Here is an 11,011-nt window from a genome sequence, read left to right as displayed (position 1 = left end):
CACTCAGAGCACCCAGGAGCCTGGAATTCTCTGCTTGGGGGGCAGTGGGGGGTGGGCACGTGCCATCTGCCTGCCATGAGGCATTGCTTCACTTCTCTGTGCACCTCCCTCTCTGAGACAGGGAGTGGTGCAGACCTCACTTGCACCTGTAGGCAGGTGGCCCTCCCCATGCATTGTGGTACAGGGTAGAGAAGGGAGAGGGGAGGCGGGGAATGGCAGGGGTTGGAGGCTGGAAGTGGGCCCAGCTGCATGCAGTAGCCACATTTGCAGGAGGCCAAGAAGCTCAATTCAAACCTGGACCTTCTGGTCACTATTAAGATGGGAGGCAGGAGGATAGGACACTTTACAAAACACTTTGTCAGCTGCGGTTGTAATTTTTACATATTCGAACACATCCAATGGGGCCCTCCACTGTTCATTCTCTGGGCCTGCCCAACGGGAGGGCAGGCTTATCTCGCGAGTGCCTCAGACTTAGGGCAATGTTAACCTGGTTCGTCACCACCCCAGGCAGCCCCTCCTTCTGTATTCGGGATTTTATAGAACTATGCCCAGGTGTGTATACCAGAAACCCAAAGTCACCTCACCCTAAATGCAAACCCTCCACCAAGGCCTCGGACTTCCCAGGGCCCCCACGCTGGCAGGGCACCCACTCCTCCTGCAGTCCCTATGTGAGAAGCTGCTGACCCCTCAGGAATAAAACACAGGACATATGTCCCCAGGGAGTGTCCAATCTAGTGACGGGGCAGAAAATAGACAAACAGCCTAAGTCTTCAATATCTGATTGTAAACTGTGACAGATGCTGAAGTAGAACAGAGCGGGGAGCATGGAGGGCCAGCAGCAGGGACAGAGGCAGGAGATCAGCCTTGCTCGTGGGGGCCTGTATACCCTGGTAAAGGGGGGCCAACATGTCTAATTCCTTGCCTGAGACTGGAAAGTTCTCCATGAGTTAAGGGGACAGAAAGCAAGCCAGTGTGGCTGGTCAGCCAGCTCAGGGGATAGTAGGAGAAGATGAGGCAGGAGAGGCAGGACCGGATGCCAGGGGGTCCCCAGTGGGCAGCCAGCATGCAGGCTAAGCAGGGAAGGGACAGTTCAGGGAGCACTGCTTTGTTGGTTTGTAAGATCATCTGTTGCTGTGTAGACAAGAGCCAGCCAAGGGCTCACCGAAAGCAGGGAGACCAGCGGAAGCTCCATATTCCTGGGGAGGCAGGCTTGGAGCAGGGCAGAAAGGGCAGAGCAGGGTAGCCAGAGGACTTGGGATACACACTGGGCTGAGTGGGCAGGCCAGCTGCCATCGGGGGGTGGGGGCAAGCTCTGGATTCCTGGCTACAGCGACCAGATGGGACAAATGGCATTCGCAGAAATAGCAGGATGGGGGAGATGAGGCTTAGGGGAGAAAATCCCGAGTTTGCTTTTCAAAGTATCAGGTTTGAGATACCTGCAAACCTCAAGCAGTCTCCTGAAACCAGGCCTGCAGGAGATGGGAGGGCCGGGCTGCCAAGGTGAACTCGTGTGAGCAGCACGAAGGGGCTAAACCAGCGGCCAATGGAGACTACGAGGGACAAGCCTGCAGAGGGAAGTGAGGAGGGGCTGCCAAGGAGAAGAGAGAAACATGGAGAGGGTGTCATCACCGAAGACAAGAGGAGGCGATAACTAGAAGGAGGAAGTGGTCAGATCTGTCAAGTACTACTAGGAAAGCTAAGAAGATAAGGTGCAAAGTGGTCATCGAATGTGGCCACACGGAGGTCATGTACAAGTAGGGCTGGGGGAGCAGGAGGCACGAGGGGCGCCAAAGCCGGTGGCCATGAGGTGGGGACTGAAGAGGAGGTGAGGACCTGGGGTCACCTCCCAGACCCCGACTCCGGGCTGCCCCCTGCAGTCCAGCCTGGACGCAACCGCAGGGATGCTGGCTCGAGCGGGTCCCGTGAGTGACTGACTGTTCCTTGTGTTTGTGAGCCCATATGCTCCCTACCATGTGACCTTCTCAAGGGCAAGGCCCTGCGGCTCAGCTGTGGAGCACCGAGGCTGTGCAGCAGAGGCCTAGCTCCTAAGTGCCCACAGCCACTTGATGAATGAATGAGGGAAAGCAACTCGTCATCTCCTCCTTGATCATTTGGGGACAATGCCACGGGAGAGGGAATGTGCCCCCTCTTTCCTCCCAGGCTGTGAGGCTAGTCTGCAGGCATACAGGGCATGTGTTTGGCGGTGTGGGGCTTTCCTGCTTACAGCAATCTCCAAAAACAGATGCCCTGACCTGAGCAGCCACCAGCTCCCTTCCATCTCCTAGAGCTCTCATCTCCTTCCCAAGGTCGCCAGGACTAAAACTCTGGAGGCGGGGCTCCCTGGACACAGGCAAGGAGGGCACCAGCTCAGTGGCTGTGGGGCTTGGATGAGGGCAGGATTCTGATGGCTTGAGCCTTGATCTACCTCCCCTCCCTGTGCTCGGCCCACCATCCCCTCCCCAACGCCTGGAGGACACCCAGCCTCCTGACCAGGCCACAGCCCTGGACCATGCAGCATTGCCAGGCAGCCCCTTCCTGCCTCCCTCAAGGGAAGTGACTTCCTGTTTGCCCGCAGAGGAAGCGGCTCAGCACAGGTAGGGAGGTGGCAGCCAACAAGCTGAGCACAGAAGAGGGAATGGGGCCCACCTCCCAGAAAAGGGGCTCTGGGGATTCCAGCACCCAGTCTGCCCTCCTGAGAGGTGCAGGTATGAGAGGAGGGGGGCGGCGGGGAAGGGAGCAGCACCTGACTTACACCTGCCCGTCCCCGAGGGCCCCCGTGCACTGACATTCACCAGGCCCTTTAGAAGCAACATCTCTAGGGCCCATGAGGCCGGAGCAGGAACGGGGTGCTATTATCCCAACTCTGCAGAACAGGTGAGGAGAAGGAGGGTCTGAGCAGTTGGTCTGGCTGCATTTGAACCCCGGACTGCCAAACCGAAGTGAGTCTACTTTCTGCTCTACCCTGTTGCCACCTGCATACCACTGATGGGAAGGAGGAGGCCTTCTCTCCAAGCGAGCAGCACTACTGACAGCACAGCCTGAACCATCTCTCCCAATTCGAAGCTTCTAGAAACTCCTGGGCGGATGCGGCTCACTACCGGCATTCCAAGGGCACCAGCTACTGGACAGTGTGAAGCTGAAGCCAGAAGCACCTCAGTGGGCTCTTCTGTGCCCAAAGGACAAACTTCTGTCCTTCAGGGAAGCCTGAGGAGAAAAGGCCCTATTCCCTCCCAGCTCTCCAGCCTCCACAAGCCTGAGGCCTCAGGCTGGACAGACAGGAGGACACCTGCCTCCCTAATCATTCCTCTGCAGGGTTAGATGGTTACAGGTGCACTGGCCCATGTGACTCTGAGCCCTCTGGGAATCTGAGCCCAGAGCTAGGGGCTGGGAGGAGCTGGGGGTTGGAGGGCTTGTGAGAGTTTCCCTGCCTGATGCCTATAGTCCTGGAATGGGAGGGAGAAATCTCTCAGAGGCAGGGCCAGAAGGAAAGGGAGCCCAGTCCGGCAGTAACACCACCACCAACCACCCAACACCTCTGTGGGCCCCAGTGCAGCCCCTGGTTTCCTGGAGGGGGGGCCAGGAAGTGACGATGATGACAGTGAATGAGAAGCTTCTACCTCTTGGACTTGGTTGTCCAATTCCGTGGCAGGCACAGTAACTTTGGAAAATTGTTCCTACCCCACAGGTCCAGATGCCCAGGCCACAGCTTCCCAGACCCCAGACTCTGTCTCCCAAGGCTCCCCTTCTCCGCTCCCTCCCAGCTCCGAGTATCATAGACCGGCACCCTCCCCGAGACCTCTCATCCTGGGTCTGCCCTCCTTAGGGAAGCCATGGGTGGGATTCCAGGCATTCACCTCGGTCTCCAAGCCCGCTTGGCCCCCAACAGATGCTCACCAGCATCTGCTGAAGTGGGGGGCATGCAGTTCTTCCAGCGGCAAAAATGCCTACAACCTTAGCACCCACAACTGGGAACCGGATAATAGATTACAGTAGAGCCCCTAGCCATATGGTGAGCCCCAGACACCTTTAACTATCTCAGTTCTAGACAGTATTTAATGCAGGGGAAAGATGCTCACCGCATATTATTAAGAAAACCAATTATATATTCAGTATGCCCTCAATTTTTAAAACCTCGTTTGTGTATTTAGGCAGCAAAATACCAAAGCATCGGTTATTAGTGGCTGTGTGTGGCAACAGGATATGTGATTCAAAGTTCTTTATGCTCTTTTTGGTATGTATCTAATTAAAAAAAATAAGTATGTATTATGTTTGTCATCAGCAAAAATAATAAAAGTATTAGGAAATTAAATATGTTGAATTAAATAATAATTGACTATTTCTGCTCACTTTAAGGACTGGGATGTTCTTTGCCAACCCCATCCCTCCTCTCCAGTGGAGGCAGGGAGCTACCAAGCCACCGGGAGGGCCTGCAATGGTGTTCACCGTTTTCGACCACTCTCTGTCACCCATCCTCAAGTGGAGGCCAGAGTGACCTCCCTGCTGGTGGTGTGGGGACATGTCTGGAATCCCAGAGTGGCCATGAAGATTATTTTAAGGTAAAGACTTTTGAGGGGGCACCTGGGTGGCTCAGTGGGTTAAGCCTCTGCCTTTAGCTCAGGTCATGATCTCAGGGTCCTGGGATTGAGACCCACATCGGGCTCTCTGCTCAGCGGGGAGCCTGCTTCCCCCTCTCTCTCTGCCTGCCTCTCTGCCTACTTGTGATCTCTCTCCCTGACAAATATATAAATAAAATCTTAAAAAAAAAAAGACTTCTGAGATTTGACAGGTGCAAAAAGAAGTCCTCTGAGAGTTTCCCACATGAATAGCACAGCAACTTCTGGAAAATAAGGGAGCCATAAATTCCTTCTTCAGGGCAGAGCCACTACCAGAAGACAAAATAAAAACTATCCCAAATCCCTTCTCTAGGAAAGATGAGGGACACTCAAAGGCCACCCATACCATACAGACAAACGTTATCACAAACTTTGTCATTTCTCGTTTGTTCTAAAAACCCATTTGTCTTTCCTAAAGAAACCTATCGGTTCTTCCCATACAAGCCCTTTTCTCTCTGCCCCCAATTCCCCTATGAAGTTAGGTATATACCCTTTTAACCATTTCACAAGTCAGCTACTTCTCTGCTTGGCTTTCAGGTGCATGCCAATGAAACCTCTTTCTACTGTTACTCTTTCATCAGTTTAATTTGCCTGTCTCAGTAACTGAATCTAAGAGGGTAGACAAAGAGTCTTTTCCCCTCTCCTACCTGGCAAAGATGACCTCCTTCAGGACTCCATGAATCTAAGGCTATGTCTGCCTAAGTAGGTACATGGTACACATAATGAACATTTTCAATAGTTGAGTATTTATTTGAATATGCATTTAAAAAAATATAACTGATACAACAAACCTGTGCTCTCATAGATGTTATTCTTAGGACCACGTGGAAGGACACAGTGGCTTCTTTATTTTCAAACTGTGTGTCGTCAAGGAAAACTATGAAATAAAATTGTGTAGGTGGAAAACTCTTCTGTCAAAAATCATGACAAGAAAAATAAATGAGTAGACACCACATACAGCCGACTCTAATCTTTGAGCATTTACTTTAAAGAAAGAACTGGGAGTTATATAGAATATGATAATGCTAACTGACCTTGACCAGCCGTTAACTGCTGAAAAGAAATTCAGGCTTACAATGAACAGGAATGCGAGGCTGAGGTTCCCTGTTACATAAAACAGAACAGGTATGCTCTGAGCTAGGGAAGGAGGAAGACAACACTTAGAGCAAGGCACTTCCTGGGGTCTCCTGAAAGGCCCCGGACTTCCCTGCAGGTGCCCAGGCTTACCCTGCCCATGGCAGCAAAGCCCTGGGCTTCTCATGCCCTCTCTGTGCCAGCAGGAGTTGATCTGTCCTCTCTCTGCAGTCGCCTGCAGGGACAAGGGGCGGCCTGGGGTGGCAGCTTCTGGGGCCTCACAGCTCATTCCCGGGAAGAGAGCCCGCACACCTACACCACCTGAACAACTCTTGCTCTTGTCTGGCCTCCTCTGAGGCAGCACCAGCAGACACCAGGAAGGCAGAGCCCCCAAACCCCACGCCTGCCCGGCTCCCATGCTGACACAAGGCCTCCCTGAGGTCATGGAGCCAGCAAAGGCAGAGTTCCAGAGTGCACCCAGCCTCCCTGGCCCGCTCAGCCTGTCTATCTGCTTCTCCTACCTTGCCTGCCTCAGGCTCTGCCCTGCCCAGGCGCTCTAGTCCTATACTCTCTCCTGGGGTGACCTCCCTCACCCCACAGGTTCCTGTCCCATGTGCTCACTGACACCGAGGGTCCTAACTGCCGGCAGGAATCCTCTAGCCGGATGAGCAGGACTTAAATTTAGCAGCATGCCCTGCTGGATGTCCGCGTGCCCATGAACACGCCTTCCCATCCCCATGCCCGGACCCACCCCTCCTGGGTCCTGTCCGACGTGTCACAACCTCCCTGTCTCCCAGGTTAACAGCCCCAATGCTAGCCCAGACTCTTCCTGACCCCAGTGCCCCATCCTGTGGTGGCTCCCTCCCCAGCAGGTAACACTCTTCCCCCCCTCAGCCCGATATCCCCCCCATCACCAGGAGAGTGACAGGGACCTCCTGCCCCTCGGGTTCATGCAGGCAGAAGGCCCCAGTTCTCCAGGGGATCCCTCCTGCCCCCTTGAAAATACTTCCCGCTGACTCCCACCCTCTGCCTTACCCATGCTACCATCAGGGAAGGCCCAACACTGGCATGGGAGCTCCCCAACCTCTCCCATACCCCGGAGCACAACCCTGAAGTCTAGGAGAGTCTCAGGGCCTCAGTGTTCCTGGTACTTTGGTGCTCTGGGTCATCTCTGCTCCTTTCCCCACTCTCCAATGCATCTTTCAAATCCTCCTCACTCTCCAAGGCTGTCCCCATAAAGCCATTTCTCCAAACAGTCTTTGTAGACCAAGCCACTAAGAATCAACTGTTACAGGAATTCCACAATCCCAGCTAGGGAACGCGGGGCAGACTTGGGAGCGACAAACCACGGACTGAACACGGCAGTCAGATCTCTCTTTTTAAAAGACAGCATCAGGTTTAAAAAGTAAGAAGAGCAGGAGTTGCATAAACAACACAGTTTATGTAAGTCTACCATACATGCATACAGAAATCAACACCATCGCTTTCTCTAGAATACGTCCCAATCCCAGGATAAACCTACCAGAAATACACCAGAAGGAAGGCTGTTCACAGGCAGGGTAGGGGGAGATGGGGAGGGGGCGGTCGATGGGACTAGATTTGAGGGGTGGAGAAGAAATCCTAATAAGACCTCGGATAATTCAATCACAACAAACCACAAGACGAAAATCCAATGTAAACTCCAGGCCAAGGACATGACGAGTCCACAGAAGGAGAAAGACAAAGAGCTAAAACCATGTATGAGGCTCCTAACAGTGCTCACTGTAAATTCATAGGAAAACCACAACGTGGTGTCCGCTGTTTTCATCTGTCACATTGGCAAGAGCAGAAGGTTGAGAACCCACCAAGCTCGGGGAGCGGCGGGGAAACTCAGAAGCTCTAAGTCACACTGAGGCTCTAGAAGGCCGGCCGGCAGCAGCCCCCAACCCCTAAAATCCTCGTTGAAGTCTGTCATTCTGGGTTCAGGAATTTCTCCTGCTGAAGTGGTCACAGAAGTGAGTGGGTACGTGAGCCCACGAATGCTTAACTGGTCACTGTCCGTCACAGCAAGCACACACACAACAAGGCAGAGAACCACCTCGAAGCCCATAGAGGCCTGGCTAGGTAAACACCCCACTCAGGGAGCCATGACACATTTATTTGAAAAAGGATGAAGTGTTTCTGTATATCCTGAATCAGAATAAATATCTTAGGTAAAACGATAATCATAATCATAATAAGCACAGAACTGAGTACCATCACTATTTGTGTAGAAACAGAAAGTTATACACACTTACATGCTCCTTTACTAGCAGAACCTATCTCTTTGGAAATATTCTCTAGAAATCGGCTCTAAAGAGGGGAATTGAGAGCACAGAAGTAGGGGTGGGGGGGGTGGATTTTTCACTGTGCACCTTAAGAGCTGTTTCAATTAACATTTATAAAAAGATTTTAACACAACCAGTAGTACCTTTAAAAATACTTTCTGAAGAATTTTTAACCCATGCAGATATTATCTTCAAAAGAACAAAAGAAGTGGAATGTGCTCCTAACCCCTACTGTCTTCTCTAACCACCCCCTGCTGTTAGGTGCTAGGATCCCTTTTCCACTGGATTCCTCTCCTTTGCCGACAAACATCCCTTCAGCCAAAACCTGCCCTGCCCTGTCTCTGAGCCCTTAACTGTACCACTCCATTGTAATTCCCAATTATTCACCTACTAGCTGTGTGAAAGTGGGCAACTTTCCTACTCCCTACTCTTATTTTTCTCATCTGTGAAATGGGACAGTACCACACCTCACAGACTTACTGTGAGGATTTGTGGGGGGGGTTTTGTTTTTTGTTTTTTTTTAAGATTTTATTTATTTATTTGACAGACAGAGATCACAAGTAGGCAGAGAGGCAGGCAGAGAGAGAGAGGAGGAAACAGGCTCCCTGCCGAGCAGAGAGCCTGACGCAGGGCTTGATCCCAAGACCCTGGGATCATGAACAGAGCCGAAGGCAGAGGCTTTAACCCACTGAGCCACCCAGGCGCCCCAAGGACTTGTGTTTGCACATAAAATGCTCAAAGGACAACCTGACATATAGTACATCTTCAATATATATCAATTATTATATACTCTTCTGTTTTCCTTTTCGGTCTACTGAGATCGCCTAATTAAAGAATGGAAAATGAAGGGTGCCTTGGTGGGTCAGTCGTTAAGTGTCTGCCTTCGGCTCAGGTCATGATCCTGGGATCCTGGGAGCTGGGATCAAGCCTGGCATCCCAGGAAGGAAAGCAGGAGGCCTGCTTTCTCCCTCTCCCACTCCCCCTGCTTGTGTTCCCTCTCTCACTATGTCTCTCTCTGTCAAATAAATAAATAAAATCTTTTTTAAAAAAAGAATGAAAGATGATAAGAATCTTTCTAGAAGGCTAGTTTTTCTGCCCCATATCCAAACCCTGGGTTTGTCAGGGAGGCTATGAGTCTTCCTGCCACAGTAGTGGGGAGAATCATCTACTCTCCCGGGATGCCTCTGGTCCTCAGGCTGAGGCCCCATCCAAGGAGAGCCTCTGAAATGCCTGCTCACCTCCCAGAGTCACACCGTTCTCTTTCCTGTTCCTCCAGCATGTCCAGCATGCCCAGCATGCTCAAGCCTTATTTATGCCTCAGGGCCTTTGCACTTGCTATTCCCACTGCCTGGCATGTCCTTCCCTCAGAGCGTTGCATGCCTATATCTTATCTACATTCAGGTCTCCACTCAAATTTCATCTCCTCAGCACAACCTGTCCTGACCACTCTATTAAACATAATAGCCCATCACCTTCTAACCCTTTAAGCTACTTTCTGTCTCTTCATAGCATTTATCATTATGACCTTAAAGTCACTGTTATTGTTGTTTATTGTCCATTTCTCCCCACCAGAAAATAAGCTCCATGAGGGGAAAGACTGTATTGTTCACTGATCACATCCTTAACACCTACAATACTGCCTGGAACATCCTGGCCCTCAGTAAGCATTTGTTGAATGAACAACCGAGCAAGTGAACCCAAGAGCCTGTCTTCTGGGGAAGCTTAGGTTCCACCTTGATGGAAGGCCCCCAACAGGTGTACCCCAAGGACTCCAGAGAGGAGCTACTCACCGCCCACCCACTGCTCACTGACCCCCTCCGGGGCAGCTCAGTAGTTCCCCCTCATGGAAACAGGGGACATCCTATTCTCAGCCCCCAGAGTTTTGGGGCCTGAAAATCATACTACCCTCCTCCCTCATTCAGAAAGCTCGTACCTTGTCTAAGGGCCAGTTTCTCCTGTCTCACCACCCTGCCCTTCACCAGCCGGTTTCTTTTGTTTTTACAGCATTTATCACTCTCTGAAATAATGCGATTCACCTGCTTACTTGCTTATTTTCTCTCTGATACAATTCATATGTAAACAAGCAGTTGTATTTCCCATGCCTACCTGCCTGATTAGTAGTTAGCACTCAGTAAACACCTGAGTTGAATGAATGAATGAATGAATGGCTCTTCTTCACAGGCCCCAAGAAGAGAAAATACAGTGTCTGAAAGAAAAGAATGAATCACTCAGTACTCTCTGCTCTCTAACCTTGACCTTGGTGTATTTCTTATGCAGAGGGGCTCACAGATATCCAATTAGTTGCTAATTACATTCAATCAGCACTGGGCTGGGGAAAGGACTGGGCTAATGAGGTTCAAGGGCAGGTGGAGCCCCAAGCTGCTCGGGGCCCTCACTTTGATGCTGGCCTCCTGACCTAGCATGCTGGCCACTGACACAGGGGTCTGGGTGACAGCACTGACCAGAGCAGCAAAATCCATCTTGCAGCATGGAAAAAAAACAGCAAAGAAGGCACATCCCTGGCTCCCCCGTCCTACGGAAAGGACAAGCTAGATTCCATTCTAGGACCAGAATGGGACCCTAGAAGGGATGTGAGTTTGTTAGCTGAGCAGACACTGTTCGCTTCTCAGGAATCTCTGGTGTCTTCTGCCCAGACACACCCAGGGGGGCCAAGTAGAGGGGCCAACGTCCAAGTGGGCAGGGAGGATGCCAGGGGCCACTGCGGGACATAGAGACAGACAGTGGCAGCGAACCCCTCGCTGTCACTCAGTTCTAATACTGCAGCCCAGATCCAGCCCGGCCAGCTGGAGAAACCTGTGGAGCCACGGCAGCCCAGGCCCTGGCTAACTCTCCCAGTGGGGCACCAGTTGCCACCGTGTGCCGTCCCTCTCACCAGATTAGGTTGCAAACCGAGGGCCCGAGCTGGCTCTCCACCCTCCTGCGGCCTCTTCCCGCTCTCCCCGTCCGCAGGCGCCCTCAACTTCAACGCAAGGCCCCGCAGCCCCGCGCAGGTGCTCC

The sequence above is a fragment of the Lutra lutra genome, chromosome 9 (genome assembly GCF_902655055.1).
Source record: "Lutra lutra chromosome 9, mLutLut1.2, whole genome shotgun sequence".
NCBI classification, from domain to species: domain Eukaryota; kingdom Metazoa; phylum Chordata; class Mammalia; order Carnivora; family Mustelidae; genus Lutra; species Lutra lutra.
Note: the sequence above shows the minus strand (reverse complement) of the source record.